Source organism: Betta splendens, chromosome 6, assembly GCF_900634795.4.
Source record: "Betta splendens chromosome 6, fBetSpl5.4, whole genome shotgun sequence".
Classification (NCBI taxonomy): domain Eukaryota; kingdom Metazoa; phylum Chordata; class Actinopteri; order Anabantiformes; family Osphronemidae; genus Betta; species Betta splendens.
This window is the reverse complement of record NC_040886.2, coordinates 11,276,888-11,297,133: the sequence shown is the minus strand read 5'-3', so window position 1 is coordinate 11,297,133 and position 20,246 is coordinate 11,276,888. Positions and strand designations below refer to the sequence as shown.

Genomic DNA, 20,246 nt, shown 5'->3' with positions numbered 1-20,246 from the left:
GTGATCTTAAAACAAAGTTATTGCTTCATTTCACAATAAATGCCTCACTTTCGATCGAGCATACTTTAGAGCCAGTACTTGTTTCAACATCAGCGTCTGCTTGCAGAGGAGCAGTGTTTTAAGTCTAGTGCACGATTGCGTGTTTTCTGTAGGATTCAGGCAACACTCTCTCTTTTTGTAGCCGTTCACGCCTTAACAACAAATAGACTCTTTTGTAAGCAGAACATACTTGATTAAAATTTCGTCAGTGGAGTAAAATCTACTGGCATAATGTTGTTTAAATAGACTGAGGAATAGAGAAACCAAACATTGGCCTTCAAGGCTTGTGTGCACAAACACTCTGTAGAGGAAACTGTACAATGTAAATCTTCCATTTCTACAATAAGTAGAGCAAACTGCAACTCAGAGGAACCATGGTCCATCAGTTCGCTATCCCTGTCGGACGCAGGCTACGGTTTCCTGACAGCGGAAGTAAGAGGCCATTTCTTCCTGTAAGCAGCGGCGGATCACTAACAAGACTCCCGCTGGGGGGCAGGCTCTCCATGATCACTTGATGCCCCTGTCGTCAGGCCAGACTTAGCAAAGAGGCAACTTAGTTTGGGGCTTGGAGAGAACTGTCAACCGGGGGTCACGCTGAGAGAGAACCGGGGCTTCAAGCTGCAGAACCAGAGGAGGAGTCAAGGGCAGTCATGGACTGTTTGTCTTGAAAGAGGATAGGAAGGAGTAAGGGTCACTGCCGAAGGATTCAGACCCCATTAGTGGTGTTACACCTACTTCCACTGACTTAAACAGCAGCTTTCTGGGTGGATGAGATACAGATTTTCCCCTATTGAGGTCTGAGTAATTAAGAAAAAAATGTGTTTTCTGGTGGCGAGACAGAGTAAAAGTCAAACGGTCGTTTTTGCCTCTTACTCACATTCAGCTGTGGTGTTCAGTGTGCAGACTAGTAAGACGCTTAGTCACACTGAGCCATCAGGAAGCACAGAGGGAGCCTGTTTAGTGATGTGAGAGTGTTTACAGCCGCGGCGTAGATAAAAACGTGCTGATGTGCCGCTTTCAATTCCAGCGTTTTCACTGACGGCTATTAAAGGTAGATTCTCGTGTGTCCAGTAAATTCAGTGGAACAACAGTTTGAAATAGTGACACAGATCAAAACAGGAAACAGAGGCAGATAAAGTGGTGTTGGGACACAATAGACACATTTAGCTCCTGAAGTAAACAGAAATCGCTGTTGTCTGAGCAGCACAGAGTGAAGCTGACTTTAAGGCAGCTCTGTTTTTTCTACCTTCTCCATTCAAAGGTAAAAAATACAGTATCTGTAATTATCAAACCGCAACGTGGTGACTCCCGACGGTTTTATTTCACCAGTAGTGCCCACAGAAGTGACGACTGTGCCGTGTTCAGTTTGCCAATAAAAACATATTTAAAAGAAGAAAAACCTTCTTCTGACTAATGTTTGCTGCCCTAATTTGGGAACAAATTTAGCTCAAATGATGACATATGTAACAAACTTTCTCCAGCCTCATTTGATTTAATGGTTTATAATTATGTCTTATTTTCTGTTGTGCATGTCTGCGTTGAGTGTGTGTGTGTGTGTGGGGGGGGCGAGAGAGAGAACGAGCGAGGCACAGATAAAGAGAGGGAAAGTCTTTGTAAAGAATTTGGCAAGCTCAACAAAGTCCCTCAAGGGTCCTTACCAAAGGATCTGGGAGAATGTTCTAGGTTCCAAGGAGAAAGACCCCTCAAGAGTGAAAACACACTAGCGTTAAGTTATTAGCTCCACTTTGAGTTGTGTATGTGAAACAAGCTCTCACAAGGGCTGGTGAGAATCCCTTAACTCACATTACTCCACCCCCTGGCTTTGTCTCTTTTTCAGAATCAGACTAGGAGGGTTATTCTCTCCATGTGGATAGGTCCTCGGGCCCAATTATCTGGCTACAATGCTCAATTAGCCATAATCCCTCTTTTGAGGTGATAATAAAGGGGTTTTAAGTTTTTACTCATAGAATAAGTCCCACCTTAAGTCACATGAAATAAGAAATACATATTCTTATCCCCTATTTTGTGAGAAGGAAGCTTAATGTTAAAACTGTGCCCACGAGAAAGGTGTTTAAGGATGTAATTGCTGACAAGTAAACACCGCAGGCCTGAAAACGCGAGCGGCGCTAACTCCAGAGCACGAGGCTGTAATTCGTATCGCTCGTGTGATTTAAAGAATACCTTGTCCGAACAAAACCGCCGACCCCGCGGCCGAGCGGAGCCGCCCAGGTAGGTGTCACCGGGAGCAAGGTCGTATTCTGTCGCCAGGTGCTCAATTAAAAGGAGCGTTAACCTTGTTTACAAAATACAAGCGCAATACGGAGCGGGGCAGTAAATTTATTGTCATTAAACAGTGGGAGGCTGCTTTGGCTTGGCCGCTCGCCGGCGAGCCGCATGAGCCGGGCTGGTTGGCGCACTCGCGCATTGTGCGTCTGAGCCGGCGCGGGGGCTACATCTGGGCCCCCCCCCCACCGCCGCCGCCGCCTGCTAATGACAAATGCTTTCGCTTTGCTTTGGCTCACGTCTTCACAAACGGGCTCGAGCATTCTTGAAAAGTACATTTAGGCCCGCGAGGTGCCAAGAGTTCGGGGGGGGGATGTCTGCCTCAGCTTTATGATGTGGCAGCTAAAGGCGCTGAATAAGGCGACTGCGAAATAAGCCCCTACATTAAAAAGTGACACTCTGGCACCTAGCATGTCATTGCTGCTTCCTTTAAGACGGCCAGTCGGCCTGTCCTGTTTATTTATGTGCCAGAAAGTACAGATGATAAAACCTCCTCACCGTGTGATTGAAAACAGCCTTCACTCTTAATCTTTACAGGTCACTTTAACAGGCGTTTGGCAGGAGGCGGCCTGTGACCTGTTAAGGACTTTAGGGTTCAAAAAGTACCATTTGGATTGTAAATACGTGCAGAGACGGGCCGGGCTATCGGCGAGTTTAGGTGTTCGGCTGAAAGGCTTAAACTTTCTGTCTCCTGGCCAAAAACTCCAAGGAATCCCACCTCACCCCAGTACGAGGCCTAGCGACTGATCCGGATTGACCCGCGGTGCAGTTACAGCTCAGTATCCGACTGGATGAGCGTCGCGTCCTCGCCCGCGCTTTTCAGGAGCATTACGCGACTCCGCGTCACATTTGAAGCCAAGCGCTTCTCCTAAGCTCCGCGGCAGGTTGGTGCCAATCTAGGTATTACAACTGTCTCTGTTATTCTTGGAGGAGTGGCTCTCAGTTAACCTCAAATCAAGGGCTGTAATTTGTGGTTGATGGCGCACTTTGAGATCTGTCTGATCTCTGTGCCTGAGGCGTCGAGGCACAGGGCTTGATTAAAGACAGTTACATGTGGGAACTACTGAGCTAACCACAAGTCGGAGCGAATGTCAGCCGCGTGCATGTCATGTGTCTTTCGCTAAGATATATCGGGATGAGCCGTGTAGTAGCGGACCAGAGCATCTTTGTAGTTTAACTACAAAGGTAAGAGGGGCAGCGATCAGGAGGCATTTGACTTTCTCACATCTGACAGCACATTGGTTTCATACAAAGTGTTGATCGTCATGAACCATGTTTTTTACTTTGAACAGTCTTTAAAAGCTTTTGCAGAATTTTTGATAAATGTACGGCAATCGTGACTTGATCTTTTACAAAGTGGCATTTATTAAAGAGCAGATCACAATATCCATTAGTTCTTCCATCTGAAAACCTTTTTCTGTACTTTTTCTTTTTTTTTTTAAAGAAAAAAAACAATTAACCACACATATTTAAAATATAACCACCTGTTTAGCATTCAGAGCTTATACAACATTTAAAATGATCATTTTAAAATTGATTTGTTAAGTAATGTAGTGATTAAACAACAAGCAAACACAAATTTTGCACATCTGTAAATTTGCATCTTCTGAACCTGGCACAAAATTTGACGTATGATTAAATTTCACTCATCCCTGCCTCACACACAAACTTAAACAGCTTTATTTCAGGGTTACGGCCATCGCTGCTTACTGCTCTCCTCACTCGACGCTGCACAGGACTGGATGATGAAAAGGATGAAAAGAAAGGGAGGCACAAAGAGAATAAAACGCAGCCACACCTTTCAGCGCTTGTGCTCTTGAGGAATTTGACGAGTGACAAAAGCAGAACATTTTCAGACCCCATTCTGGCTAAGTAGCAGCGCATACATTGAACAACTATTTACGCAGTAGCAGATCTGTGGAGCTGCCTATAGATTCATTAGCCTCTTTGGGGCCTCCCCCCTCTTCACTCCCCACCAACTCTAAGTCTCTCTTCCTCTCTCGCTTTCTAACGCCCTCAAATGCCTCACTCTGGCTCTTTCTTTCTTTCTTTCTTTGCTGTGTATAAGAGGTTTTTAAGCCTAGCCAGTGTTTGTAATTAGCTCCCAATGCTGGAATGGAACATGTTGAGGTGGGTGTTAATGGGCTGGCCAGGCCCTTACTCACACAGCAGGCTGAGAGCAGAAACAGAAACCAGTCTTTGTTCCTTGGATAGGGGAAAAGACAAAAAGTGGGCATTAAACATGTGTAAAAAAGACCTCTGGAAAATATTAACTGGCATCCATATTTTAAAAGAACACTTGGAGCGACGGGCAGGGTTGTTATGACTGTCACCTCTCTGGATGTGCTCAGCTGGAAACTTTTGCAACTTGAGGTATACAATTTCAGGAGCCTGGTTACCTCTGAAAAAATATTATCCACCTTAAATTGTATTTACGAGTCAATAAAGCATTATCTAAAAGTTGTTGATCTTTGCTTTTTACCCGCTAACTATTCCGATGAAGATCATAAATATAACTGTAGCAAGTGGACATCCCTGTTGAGTTACCATGGACAGGACGTTAACGCGTGACCGTACAGTCCCTGTCAAAGGACAATAACTTAGCTCTGAAAGTTCAGTCATTCAGGTCAGAGTTCAAACGCACTGGGAAAGCGGTGGGCGTTATTCTGAAACCCTTCAAGATCCTCCCTTCTCTCTCTTTCTGGCATCTTCACATTAAACTGTGCGGCTGTGGGAGCAATCCATTACTGTGTCAAAGTTCTCGTTCAGCTTTGGCCTGGAAGCAAAGTGAAACAGCTTGTTTTCATTTCAGTAGGGCAAAGGCAGGACTGCGTTTCAAGTCCCCTGCTCCTCCAGATGTGCCTTGATCAAGGGAAGTTGACTATGCGCTTTGTGTTCTTTAAGACGCTAATGTGATTATGTCACATATTTTCAGCTGATTCCCATTGCTATTAGTCTTGGTGTGGGGTCTGTGCTTCAATGGACTCTATCAGGATGGGAGTTGCAGGGATTTTTCTTTCAGCAATGTCTGATTCCTAGCCAACCGTGTGTGTGTGTGTGTGTGTGTGTGTGTGTGTGTGTGTGTGTGTGTGTGTGTGTGTGTGTGTGTGTGTGTGTGTGTGTGTGTGTGTTCTGTGTTATTGCTTAATGTTTCACTTTGATAAAACTGAGAGACGATAAAAAGCCTCGTCGTTTCTCTTCCTCTTTGTAGATCATTAAATGTGCGTTTGTGAAAAATAGGCATTGCGTCAAGTGCACAGTACGACCACCTGGCGTTTAACTAAGTATCCTACACAGTTCTCTTGTCACATGTTCATACTGTGAAAGACGGAATTCCCACACTGTAAAATGTAGCGAGGAATACAGTAGGTTTAGCTTTCATGATAATTAATGATAGCAACACTTAAGGATAGAAATGAGTTGATGTGAGCTGTGCTTCTGTTACTTTAGTAACTTTTTCCAAATGAGTTTGGGCTGATGCTTAGCAGCTTGAAGCGAAGAAATGGCTAGTCTGACATAGAAGGAGATATACAAGTAAAGTCTGCTAGTTGGGTCTCATTTCAATTAAGTCATTGGTTAGACTGCTGTAGTGTCTATGGTTTCAAAGTTCCGCTTCTGTGCAGCTGCTATTACAAGAGCAAATACCGTCGAGCATCCGACACAACAATACATTAAGCAGCCTGTGCTCAAACATGTCGCGTTCATTGTATGGCAGCCTGCGCATTATGTAGAATGGCAGCATAGCTACATGGCATACTTTCACCCACCACTAGATTAGAGGCCAGCTGGGAAGATAGCTCCGTCATCTGCGAATCCAAATGGTGGACCCCACTTTCCTTTAAGCTGCCAGTCTGGGTAAAAACAGGATTACGCCTCCTGCTCACTGCCTGGGCCTAGATTTGGTCTTTAATAGCTGCCAAACTATATTTTGACAGGCCACTGTCATCATCGAGTCCACATTCCGAACCCAAATTTGGGATGTGGGTCTTTAAACTATCAGGCGTATTGTGGTTACAAGGGGGTGACAGAGCAGGAATTCCCAATAACAGCTTAGTCACTCTTCCAGCTCTGGCTTCTGGACAAAGAGAAAAGGAACGAGGAGATTGTTCATCAGGGTTTTTGAAGCCTTCCAGACGAGCAGCTTCTGCTTTAATGCAGAATGCAACGCATGAACGGCTGGGGTTTGGTACAGCTACAGCTTTACTTGGCCCCGTTTTCATTACAGTAAAGCTCCACGGACAGCACCATGCCCAACGCGGGCGCTTCCACCGTCATCGTCAACTGTCGCAACAAGACAGAAAGGCACAGTATTGACGGGTGCACCAACCAAGGCACTGGCTACATTATCATTGTGGTTGGCAGGGTTTGTCGGGGTTTAACCTCACTGAGCGAGCACAGAGACATCGAAGTACAAAATCTCTCAATTAGTTAATGCAGAGCTGACAGTCATACACCAAAGTGAACAAGATTTATTTTAGTGTTTAACTTTTTTAATCTGTTACACTGCTGCCATGAAATAATTTGATAGATGGAAGTGAATAAATGGTGAAGCTTAACATTTTGTGCTTAAATTCTTTTAGGTTCGTAAACACAAGGCCGAAGCAGCAACAAGAAACATTTTGTAAGAAGGTCATTTTTACTTTAAGTGGGTTTTATCTGTTTCACTGTTGCTTTTAAAAGACAGGTTCGTCATCTGACCTGACGCTATGTACTTCAGAACATGGCTGCGAGTGTCAATCAGATAGTCAAGGATTTTATCACTTATTACATTGTATTACACACAATGAAGGGGTTTTCATGCTAATGCATTTAACCTCATGCTAATTTGTGTGTGTGGGTGTATGAGTGTTAATGGTAATGATCCTCTTCAGTGAGAGAGTAAAGGATTATTTATTAAGAAATACTGATTTTAATAATATATAGTTTTTTATTTAATTTACTTATTTGGACTTTTATTTATTGCAAAAGCTAACAAGGACGTTTACTTCATACACAGAAATGTGTATGTGTGTATAAAATGTGTGTAAAGATTGGGGCCAGTGTCTCAGAGAAGAAGTTGAAGATTGAATTAGCAATAAAAGGACTGTAACTAATTTGTAAATTTGAAGACCCGTGTTAAATAAACTCTCTCTTTATGTTGATGTAAAAAAAAAAAAAAAAAGCTGAAACGTCAACAGATCTGATACCAATTAAGAGATTCTTTGCCTTCTCTAATGTGGCGGGGTTTAATTATCTAAATTATTTATATAATCCTTTGATTAATCTACATTTAATGGTGCTGTTGTGGGCACACAGTACAACGTCAGCCTTCTGACTGCATACTGTTACGTGTACAATGGAGAACATTTGGTCGGAGACTTAAATCAGCAAAGCAATGAGTACAAAAAGATGAATGACTTTGCTGCTGGCCCGAGATGCTGATTTACAGGAAACTATAGCTCTGTTACTACATCTCCAAAGTTTAGTGCAGTTTTAATGAAGCCTGGTGCTGTTGACAGTGCTGATTGTTTAAGCTGTTCCTCTTACTGTACATGTGTGATTATCCCACAGAGGTTAAACAATCACCCCGAGGATCTCTGGGCCGTTAGAACCATCATCAGCTTCATCAGGATCTGAATATACGCTTTGTCCAAAACCCATAAAACACTGAACAAGTTTGTATCAGCAGACATGCGCTTATGATGGCATTTCTGACGTTTGCTTTGCCACAATCGGGATAATCCCGCTGTCAACAGTTTGTTAAATACAAGAGGCACTTTCTGGGTTCATCACTGTTTGGAGCAGATTAGTAGAGGGTAGTGGATCTCATATGGCCTGGTCAGAGGCCATCATTGAAGGGCTTAAGGGATTAATGTTGTCTGGCGTGCTCACTCTGTCTCTCCAATATTCAGTCAAACTGTGCCGTGACAACGTGTACAGCGCAATTTGTGCAAATGTACAAACACGTCTCATTCCCGTAGTTTGACAATAAACATCTATTTGCCGAACTCTGCTGAAGAACATATTATGCGCTTCTGCCAGATGGTTTGTTTAAGGATTTCCCTGACTCCTGTTTAGCACGGAGACAAACCAGCACAGTGTGTTGCAGAGCAGTGTAAAGCTATCTGTCGCAACTGAGTCCTGATGTAGTAGTGTCCATGGGCTTGAGGAGCATGGGTCAAAGGCTAAATCCCTGCTTAAAGACACCGTAGTGAGCCTTTTCTATCAACAGACAGGCCATTTCAGTATGTGTTGGATAAGATGTAATTTCCCATCTGCTTTATGGCTATTTCTGATCCCTGGGCTCTTGTCAGCAAACTCCTCAGGGCAGATATCATCAGTAATATAAGGAGGACTCTGGCAATACTTAGGGCCTTAAAAGGCCCTTCACTTCGCTCCGTCATGTGGATGGCTTAAGGAGTTTGAGAGCACAGGTCAGAAGTAAACGTTTCAAACACTATCAAATAGCACAGATTTAAGTGGCTTAGGACAGCTTCCTCGCACAATGTTGTCGTGTTTGTGTGTGTGCGTTTGGTTTCAGCAGGTAAAACTTTTACAATGTGAAGTTGAATTCCCATGTTTTTGGAAACTTTGAACGTTCAGTCTCATTTACTACTTCATGCTTCGTAAGGAAACTTAAAATGGGCTCCTACAAAGTGCAGGAATGGGTTTTGCATCCAAGTCCAGTATTTTGTTAAATTCAAGGCAAAAGGTGCTCCAAGGTGGGGAGAGTTTGTGGTGTTGGTTAAATATTGATACACTAAACATGGTCACTGAGCTGTTAACGTTTTTAAATTTTAACCTTTCTCTAACCCTGAGTTTGAGTTGCCCAACCACTTCCATCTGCAAACACTGGCGCTTTGTGCTAACTTGGCGTGCTATTGTGCTGTTCTGGTGTTTGGCAGGTACGGGTCCACTCTGTTCACGTTAGCATGTTAATGTTTGGGAACTAAATGCAAAGAATCAGTATTTACAGCCATACAAAAGAATAACGTCAACTACTCTTTTCTTTTAGCTAATGGTCAACGCATGAACCAAATTTACCATAAAAGCCTCATTGTTGTGCAAGTGGAAAATACCTGAAAACTGGAAGTTCCATCTACTGGAAACCATGACCACAATGACTTTACACGTCTCACAAACAAATTTTCTGTAAAGTTAATGGTATATAAACGTAGGAGACGGGATTAAGGTAGGGTTAACGTAATGTGAATCGGTTTTTGCTGAGTAAGCGTATAGTGCTTTGTAGAAGGTAATAAAGTCACAGCGAGGCCATGAGCTGGGACAGTGTTTTCTAATCACTTTGCGAGAAGTCAAGTACACTCTAGTCATAAATGACTGGGAGCAAAAAAAAAGCTCATTAGAAAGAAATTTTAGGGAAACACTGGTTCAACGTTGTAAAATGGAATTCCTTCTCTTTGCCTCATTATAGGCAAACAGAATCTTGGCATGTGAAATGAGTTATGAACACAGTCTTGAGAGGAATACAAAACAGCATGAGCCTTAGTCTGGCCAGGAGGGCTGTAGTTATAATATAAAACATTAGCTTGGCTTCGCCGCATCATCCCAGCACATGTTAGCGTAGCTTCCAAATGCCAAATTTGAGTTAAAAATAATTGTCAGACAAGTTGACGACATATGTTTAGATCCTGTGTAATTCTGAGGAGGTGCTTTCATTGTGTTGACGCTAATTAATGATCTTTAGATTGTTCTCAATTGACGAATCTCACCTCAGCGTCAGCTGGATGTTATGGCCGTCATCTGTCGCTAGCGTCTTTGAGCTGCCGCTGACTCGCGCGAGCCGTTGGACATGTTTTGGTTTCTTTCACCTTCTGTGCACCGGCATCTTTCAGAGAGGTTGCGTTCTTTCTCTCTGCACTCACCTCCTAATCCTTCCATCCCTCATTTACGAGTCTTGGACTACCGTTTTATCCTCCACTCCCACCACAGTACCACAGAGATATGCCTTTCTGACCCAACCGCCAACCACACTGCTTTAAAAATCCAGCTGTTTCCCTTCGCCACTTTAACTCCCTCTGTACTTCATTCATGTATCCTCCTCGCTTTGAGAAAACTGTTTGTGGGTGGATAGCGTTTAGGACAATGAATTGTTTTCTCTGAGTCACTCAATACTCAGGACCCATATCCAGCTGTGTTTCCTCAAGCATGATACACTTCACTTGTTAAACACGATCATTAGTTAGTCAACACTTCTTGGGCTGCCTGGCAAGGAATTAGTGATGACAGTCTCTCCTTCATGCTCCCTCCCACACACCCAGAGCCTCCCACCATGAGTCTTCTCAGTTCTCTGCCTTGTTCTATTCATGGGAAAGTCCCCGTGCTGGTGAAGTTATGACCACGGTGAATGATTATGTAGGAACGGCACAATTTTGTTTCAGTGTTTTATATTCGCATAACTCAGAAAGGCTAGAACTTCTTTCCAAAATAGAACCAGTAAATGTTCTTGCATTCCTGCACCGAAACCTGCGCCGGCCACAATATTATTTTCATTACGCTCTTTAACATCACAACACACTTTCCTGGAAAGCACAGAGCTTTTTCACAGGGCGATTTTCACCCGCTGGTGATCCCTCAGAGCAGTTGGTAATGGCAGGAGAAATGTGATCAGGATTTGGAAATATGTTCAAAAGCACGTACCCCTGTCAGGAACACTTGGGACGTGAAAATCAGATGTGAAGCACCGTGATCCCAGAAGGGGCGTGTTCTTCACGGTGACATTGAGACAACCCAGGACCTCCATAGATCAAACACGGCCGGGCCTAAAATAAGCCATGTGTAGGTGACCCCTTGCACCATTTATTTTTACAAGCAGAGCTGTGAAATATTTGTTATCAAAATTACCTCTAATTTGCTCAACTTCATTATTTCATTTAAGTGCAACCAAGAGCCTGTGATAAAAGCTGAGACCCTCCAGACGTTTGCGTCAGTTTACAGTCTCCAGACTTTTCAAGGACTGCACAAAGCTCTTTCACGTAACGCGATACCTTGTAAGAAAATATCTTCTCTTTGTCTCTTTCGTCCAACACAAACACACATCACATGTAGATACACCTACATATTGTATAGATTTTATTTAAAGTCGCTGAACCTCGGTCCTCATCAGTGTTTCTCCTTGGAGTTTCATTTGAGGAATGCAAATGCCTTGGGCCCAGACACTTGGTGATTTATCTCCTCATTTATCTTTGCACACATCTGCCTGTGCCCTTGTGTCTGCCTGTTGCTCATTCCTCTCTTCTTTCAGCCAGCGTGTCTCCCCTGGGACCCGGGACCCCCCTCCCCTGCGCCCGTCCCCACCCCACTTGCCCCTCGGTGCCCCCCGCACATGCACGCTCCTGGCGTACATGCATGTGCAGGCAGAGGGTGTGAATATTCAGCCGCGCCCGCTGTAGCAGCGCCCGGCGCTGCCTCTCACCTTCCCACCGTCGGCCTCGCTGGGGCCCAAATAATCCAGTCTGTTTGCGGCCGCGAGCAGAGGTCCCTGAACCCGGGAGCGTCCACAATCTGCGCGCTGTCTCCGCTGGATTTTGAACTCTGCGCTGGCGCATTACTGCAAGCCATAGAAAGTGACCCGATACCCACACTTGCTTTCTGTCAACAGAGATTACACTCAGACAAGCGCGATGGGAGTTCCAGGCAGACGGACCTGCTGCTTTACGTCTCATGCGGACAAATAGAGTATGTGCAGGACGAGTTGGAGCTTTGTTTTTCTTGTCAGACACGGGTATGAATAACAGCAGGGCCTGCCGCGACACCCCCCGAGTGAAGTCTCATATCTTCACAGCAATGCCATAAAGTAAACACCAGTCGTGCAATTGCACTATGCTTCTCGACATGTCTCGCTGCTCATTCAGACGTCCTCTGTCGTCTTGTGCTCTGTCCTACACCTTTCTCCTAAAGTGCCCCACATTCTGCCTTGATTTCAAATTTCCTCGTGCAGGCTTGTCTTGGGTCCTGCAGAGAACCCACCGCCTGGTGTGAGGTCAGGTGTTATTTATCACAGCCGTCTGCACGGGGAGTTGACATTCGTAAAGGCGTTCTTCTCTGCCGTTGTAATTGACTCTCCTTGTCTTTTCGAGGACACCAACAGATATAACTATGTCAGGACACCTCTCGGCTATATATTACCCATCTCACTGAGGAAGACAACCGGTGAGTTATTCTTCTGCATCAACTAAGCGCAAGACAGGAGATATGTCTGGTCACTGAGAAATAGCAGGACTTCACAAAGCTAATACAAATCGCAGCCAGATTCTTTTCTTCTTCCTTCCTTTCTTTCCTTCCTCCCTTTTTTATTTCCTCCTTTCTTTCCTTCCTTCGTTGTACTAATAACATTAAATAATAAAGTCAATATTTAGTTTTATCAGCTCAGCTCAGTGAAATTTCCTCCAAAAGCGAAAAATAATAATCAGGCCGTCTCATTTGATAGTGTGGACATTTTTGGGGCAAAGGCGCCGTGCACATTTCCAGAGGTCATCGGGAAGTAAACACTTATTAATGGTTACCTGCATGACAATCAGATAAACAGGTCATGGCAATGATTAAACCAAGGTTGGCCGAGTTATAGGGCATGTGTGCACAACAGCATGTTAGATGAAAGCGGGTTCAAGCTGGTGCAAAGGAGTGAATGCGATTGTTCTAGTACAGTGATCTTTGACCTGTGATGTGTGAATGTGGACGAACGTGCGCTCTGGATTTCACCAGCAGAAGTGCACGGACGCTTGATTGCAGCTGTGCGCCACTCCGGGACCCAACTGCTTGAAAGCCATTCAGATTTGACTGCAGGTATTGAATGTTGAGTCACAGTAGCTGCTGACTGAGTCAAATGAAAAGAGAAAAGGAGAAGCAGACAAAAACATTCAACCCATCTTAAGTTCACAAGGTCATTTCCAGCGCAGGGATTAAGTAAACTAAACAAAACTACACAAGCTGCAACTTATCAGGCTTGCTTTGCATGCCAGGACGTTTTTATCTCCCTCTCATGATTGTGAGTGTGACAGAGAGGTCTCACAGTCCAGCTCACAGCCATCAAGCTTTGGAAAGCACTTAAGCACTGTATGCAACAAATTTCTATTTTTTAGTTAATAAAGAACATGATTCGTTGGGCTAATGTGAACAGAACAACTTGTTCTGTATGTGCAATTTGTCAGAGCAGCGGTTGCTAATTATTTAGCATATGTTGCATTTGCATTATTTCCCGTTAGAATGACTTGTTTCCAATATGTTCAGCATTTTTTTTTTGGCTTAATCAGTAATTTACCTCCCAGCTGCCTTTTTCACTTCTGTACCTACAGAGGCGTGTTGAAGGCGAGTTATCTGGTTATTCAGTGTCAGAATGGTTAACAGTCAGAATGGGCTCTAATCACAGCTTTGCCCATGCAGGAAATAGCACTTTAATTCTCTCCACTAAACATCACTGGGGCTTGTTCGAGGGATCATGTTGTTTATTTTGATGAAATGCAGAGAACGGTTTCATCGCTTTCTCACAATCCTCTGGTAACTAAGCGCAGCGCTTGAGGAGAACGTAGCTCTCTGTGAATCGCGTCAACATGTGATCACTCAAAACCACCAGGGTGCTCTGAACATGAATCCTGAATATTTTGTGGCTTTTTAAAATACAGGAAGGCAGCGCTTGTTTGACCTTCCTACTGCTTGACATGTTTATTTATAAAACTCCTTTGACTACGTTGAAATTTCTCAGTAGGCACTGTTAACTTAGTTTCCAAAGTTCATAACGCCGGTTGCTGCATAAAATGTTTAGAACAGTTGTCGAAATCATTTATCATGAATAAATAATCCACCCGTATAGTAGATGAAAGGCTGCTGTCGATGTCCACGCTGAAGTCATATTTGGTGGGAAATTATCATTTTCTATCAGGCTTGTCTGAAGTGAACTCTGACCATCAAATGTTTATTGTTTCATACTTTTTGTTCCTATCATATGTGAGATTGTATGTTTCATGTTTCTGTTTATATATTCTCTGTTTGAACATAACTCTAGGTTGAATTGAGGAATTTGCTTTTTTGTTTGTGTGTTTTTTTTTCCCTCAGGGATTTGCAGTCATTTATCATGATTAACAAATCTCTAAATGAGGAAATTTCCAAAATGTTCCTCGCCTAAACGTTAGACCTGATTAGAAAACATAAATGTCTGTGGTCTGCAGGCCACCTTTTGATGTAGAAAGAAAATTATGCAAATCAACTGGCTGAAACAATGCACCAACGCTCTTCAAGTGTACGTCAGTCCATAAACCACATGCTCTTTGGAAGGTCTTTTATTTTGAAAAGGCTTTCGCTGATTAAACGATTGAGCGATTTTATTTTAAAATGATTAGAATTTGCTATCCACACTGCAGATATCAGAACATTGAAATACATTAACACATACTATTTAGCTGAGGTAATCTGTTGTACATCTTGCCAAGCTGATATGTTCGCTGTGTACTGTACAGAGGCTAACAGCGTGTCAGAGAACACTGCCCAAAGCCAAAACAGCAAAGGTAAAATGAAGCTGCCAAGCACCATGGCATAAATTACATAAGTGAGAGAATAGTCAGAGTCTGTATCAGCACAAGAAAAACTTCAACATTAAAAATGAAGGGGGGGAAAAAGGGAAAGAAAGGTCATCTGGTTTCCATTAGGAAGATAAAATGGTTCACTCCAAGCCTTTTACTCGCCGCTTTGTTACTGGGAGGCGTCCATGCTGCTCTCTCCATCATCATCCAGTTGACACAACATTAAAGGCTTCAAACAGCCGCGCAGGGTTCCTTAATCAAAAACTAATTGTAATAGATATTGAGGAGTGCTAACACTCTGACCGCTCAGCTGGTATCAGTGGTCCAAGGCTGGAGATACCATTAAACACAACAAAGGCGTGATAGCTCAGACACCGCAATGCAAGTGTGAAATACAACATGTGGCCGAAAAGGCACAGATACCCTGATAACATAAAACACTGGTCCCAGGCGAGCCTGTCAAGCTCGGTTATTTAGAAACAAAACAATGGATCTGGAAAATTCCTGGAAGTGGATACAGCGCAGAGATTTAAAATCAGTCAAATGCAAGGCAGCGACACGGAGCCGCAGAGCCAGACTTAGAGAATTAGGAACCTGTCAGGGGTAATAGCACTTTATTGAACACATTCGCATACGTGTGCAACACAATATCTAATTCAGAAAATTAATTCTCATTCATTTGATTAGTTATTATCATTAACAATAACTCAATGTCGAATCAAAGGGCTTTTCTCCTATATATTAAGGTTTTGGACACACTCCCACTTAGTATATTAGAGTTTGAGTCCAAATTCATGAAGAGGGTGAGCGGAGCTTCTTTATCACAATGATACATGGTGTGACTCTTGTCCTCCCGGATGACTGAGTGAGGAATTAAGGCTACACATAGACTTGTCTTCCTCACCGTGTCACTCCCATTGACAAGGCTCATTCTTTTCCTGTTAGTAAAGAAACCGTGTGATAAACCTGTCCTCAAATGAATCTTAACAGACTCGTGGGGGTCAGCGCCGTAACCGAGGACGGACTGCTAATACCGTCGGACCTGCGGTTTAAAAGGGCTCTAATCAACTCTTCGAGTTTGGGAAAGTGGTGATAAGTCAGCGCAGAGGTATTACGTCTGTTTTGGGGAACTGTGCCCCGTGTGATTTACATCCAGCCGACCGGCGCTGGAACAGGAGGGAGTGAATGCAGTGGTGTGGTGTATGTGACTTCTCTATCACAAATCTACTATTAACGTTAAACCGTCTATTAACTGTCACCATGATGTTTCCATGACCTCAGGTGACCTGATCGTCCCCGAATCTACGTTATATGCTAGAACCAGTCAGTAATACACTGTGTTAACCAAATTAGGAACCCATGGGCTAAAAAGTCGGTTTTGCAGATTCACCAAATGCTGCCACCCAGGAATAGTGTGGGTTTGTTTCACTATGCAGCCGGTCTGACACAGGTGTGTGTGTCAGTTTTACTCGCGCTCTGTTAGTAGCAGGGGAGGATATTCAAAGTCAATAATGTATGTCACTTTGGCTTTAGCGTAGTCACTTTTCTCTGACCATAAATGTATGCCTATGCATGGTAATTGTGTGGAAAATGCATGAAGCCTCCACCTAGCATAACCACCCCTGCTGCACTCCCCTGTGGATAACAAATGGGCCTTTTCTCTGGGAATTGAGGCTAAACGATGGTTTCACTTAGTGAGCAAAGTGACTGTCCATCTTCATAACAGTGCTCTCCATCAAAGAGCAATGAATCCCATCCCGTCCCACTGGCTCTGATTAAACCCAGGCAATGGATATCCCCCTCATGAAGGCCTGCAACGCCGGCCCTCATGTCAGCCTTGCACCTGCAACTATCAGCTTCTCCTTCTCTTGTAATAAAAACAACCCCTCACATCTGGTCAGGGGAGCAGCGGGCTGATCTGGCATGGCTATTTGGCCGAGTTTGTTTGAAAGTGACACACCTTCGCTTGATTCAAATTACCCAAGGAAATTCTTTTTGGCAGGGTCACGTGGAAAACCCACAGGTTACAAAGGTCACTGGCTCAGGGACTTTCACCCTTGACTATGCTTTGAACCTTTCCCTTCTTATTCTAAGTGTGACAATATCATAAAAGCAGTGCTCTCTCCTGTTCGCATAAGGTTATAATTTATTGCATTATGAGAAAAATCCTATTTTTCAACAAAATAGTTGGTGGAAACTTGCTCTGTTTAAATTCTCAAAGATAACAGGGCCGTTATGTGTTAGCTGAACAATCAATTTGATGCTGCTTAAGGGGACAATTTTTGGAAAGGAATTAAAAATAAAGTTTTTTTTTTCTTTGTTGTCACAGCGCTCCACCTGTAAATCTGCAAAATGGAAAGAAGCTCAGTCATTAACATCTGCTTATGTAGGGTGACACAGAGTCAGTTCTCACTAACTAGTTACTGTAACGTCCGCTGTTCAGATTTCCTCAGTGGGTCACATTTGTTCAGAATTGTATGTGTATCCTTAAGTAGAGAACACGTACGCGGTATTAATTCAGGAATGAGATCAGACTGAAGGTGAAGGAGCTACAAGCATCCGATTAGCCCTGACATTGTAAGGTTAACATCTATTTACAGGGTACAGTGTTGGAGCACTTGAGCATTAAATGTGACCCACTAATAGTACTGTACGTGATGAGAATCACTTGCTGATGAGCACTTTTCAAGAATTTCAGGCTAGCAAACAAATCGCTGAGCCGCTAGCGCGGCGCGGGGAACAAACGCGCCCTTGTTTTTCCTTTGTTTGGAAAAGACAGGTGGTGCGTTAGGATGGAAATGGCCACGAGAGCCTTGCAGGTGCAGGCAGAGAATTCAAACCAAGCCGGAGGATTCCCGAACAAGCGCCTGTGAGGTATCGGCGTGCACACAGAGGTCCTCCATTGTTCATACATTAGCTAATGTCATTATCTAGTCTGTGAAGTCAAAAGGCCTAATCTCATGTTATAGGATTTGCGGCCACCTAGACTGATCTCATTGGGTAAATGCTTGGCACGGTGACAAAGGAAGAGGATGAACATCCAAGTTCTGTAAGTAGCATCGATATACAAACAGCAGCATGACCCCGAGAATGGAATAAATGCAAATGGCCCCTTCTCATCTTCCAGCACTGTGGGAAAGCAAGGTCACAATAGTTGGGAATACTTCCTCAGCGCAGCTTAAAGATGTGTATCTTTCTTGGCAGTCTTTAGAAGGGCCCGGCTATTATGTTGATGTTTCCCCAGAGCTTCTTTTTGAATTCATTAGTCCCATAATGCCCATTTGCCATATTTGTTAACATGCTGGGTCACCTGTCTCACAGCTGGCCGTGCTGACTAGACCTGCCTTTTCAGCGTTGAGAGCTACCTGCCATAATGACCCTGTAATAAAGTGTCATTATCTATCCACCCAGTCTAGTGTACCATGCACAAAGCCACTGGAGGAATCCAGGCCCTGTCTGATTCATTTCTGCTGGGTATAAATGTCAGCCTCCTTTTGTGAGGATTAGAGACATTCCCACATTAGGGCTGGACTGATTGTTCTATATGGAACGGTGGGAGTGGAATAGAGCGTTTGATTTCAGATAATGCAAAACGAGACGAGCGCTGCTGGAAAGTTGGCCAAACCTGGCAGCAGACTCGAATGTGACACTGCGACTGTTTCGGGGAGAGCTTGACGGGACGTGGACGACAGTGGTGTGGGTTACGCAGTGTGTTATTCCAATTTGTCAAGTTTTATGATGTCAGTGACAGCTGGAATGAATCCCTTCAACCCTTTATACTCGCCCTCATCGTGTCATCTCCAAGCCATCTATGATCATAATTTGTCACTTTGTACTGTATTAATTAGTGAAACATCCAACTCACTTTATGCATAAATCATTGTTTTAATAGTCAGGTGTTTTGTGCCTGGTTACTTTTTTAAACATCTGCTTAGAACACTATCAACCAACCACTGAATCCACCGTATGATCCGCAAATCCTTCAAATGTACACCGCATAGTTTGATCAGCGCGTTGCTTTGCCCAACATGTCTAATATCTTGTTCAGTAATTGGTATATTGATTGCTAATGTCATCATGATTTAGTAAAGAAGCAGTCATGTGGCTGCTTCAACAATTCAAGGGCTCCTTTGTCCATTCATCAGCACCCCTGATTGGGCCCATGTCATGGTTAGCTGCGGGTCCGGCAGATAAAGATCAGCGGATGATTGGGCACACACATTCTTAACATGGCTGACCCGTGACATCTCAGGGGCAGGCAGGGAGCCTGTCATTATGTGTACAATGCGTCGCTTTCTTCCCCCCTTATCTTTGCTGATGACATTGAGAGTTTCTGCATTAACTCATTAACGAAAAAGGCTCATCATTAAAGGCTTCACGGAGGCACGGCGCAGCGGCGGTGACACCGCGCCGCCGGCAGGAATGCGTGCGCGGCTCTGCGGCAGCGCGCTGACAGTGTGACGGCTTCTTCCTGCTTTAACATGTGAGGCCAGTGCCACATTTTCTCCCAGCGACGTATCACACTGGAACCGTACATATTAGATTTCAGCATCACCTTCTTTAAGAACGTGGTGAAAAGCTTATTTATTGAACGTGTGACCCTTCTAATGATTAGGTGTAATTTCTGTGACCTGCAGCAACTATCAGTACTTGACCAACTTACTTAAACAATGTGTGAACGTGAGCCGACCTGGCAACCCAAACATTAGGCTTATAAATGATCTATAAAGCATCAGTGAATTATTTATTACATGATGATAATGCAACCCGTTAAAGTGACGTGTCATGTTTGAATCTTTCATTTACACCACAGAATCCGTTACGCCTCCACGTAAATGACTTGATAACGTCTGTTGCACCTCCATGTTTGTCGTGCGGTCCTCCGCTGTGTGATCAGCGCCCCGGCCGCTCGCTGCACCTCGGCGCGTCTGCGCTGGGCGTCGTGCGCATGGTGAATGGGAGCGCTTATGTGCAGCTCATGTGTTAATGCTGCCATTTCCACAGATCAGTCACAGCAGCCTTTTTCTCTGTTGTTTATGGCTATGTCGCCACAATTACAAGAGAGGAGGGGGGGGGGCAGAAATAAAGTGTCTGTGAAAGATTGATAGCGTTGGTCTTTAGTTCAATTGTAAATTAGAACACCAAGTCCCTCTGGGATACAAGAGCTCTATTTATGATTAAGAAAGAGGCTCCGTAATAGAGTGGTGGTAGAAAAGTTTGCTCCCTCTTACAAACAGGCAATTAGCTTGATGAAATAGGCCTTCGTTTTTGCGCTGGCTGCTTATGGGAACCAGCATAATTACGGGCAGTCTAGTTTATGATATTATTTTCACCTTGAGTTGCAAACAGTAAAGTATTTAAATAAACCAAGTGTTTTATTCTCTCATACTCTAATCTTCACATATCAGGTGG

At 43.8% G+C, this 20,246-nt stretch overlaps 1 long non-coding RNA gene across 1 annotated transcript in view; it reads left to right on the top strand.

The window, feature by feature from the left end:
* Positions 1 to 20,246, top strand: part of LOC114856888 (uncharacterized) — a 95,598-nt gene that overhangs the window by 72,676 nt on the left and 2,676 nt on the right. Inside the window, exons 4-5 of the long non-coding RNA XR_008694917.1 lie at positions 17,610 to 17,708; positions 17,804 to 17,883. This is a non-coding gene — a long non-coding RNA (uncharacterized LOC114856888). The remainder of the gene's footprint in view (positions 1 to 17,609; positions 17,709 to 17,803; positions 17,884 to 20,246) is intronic.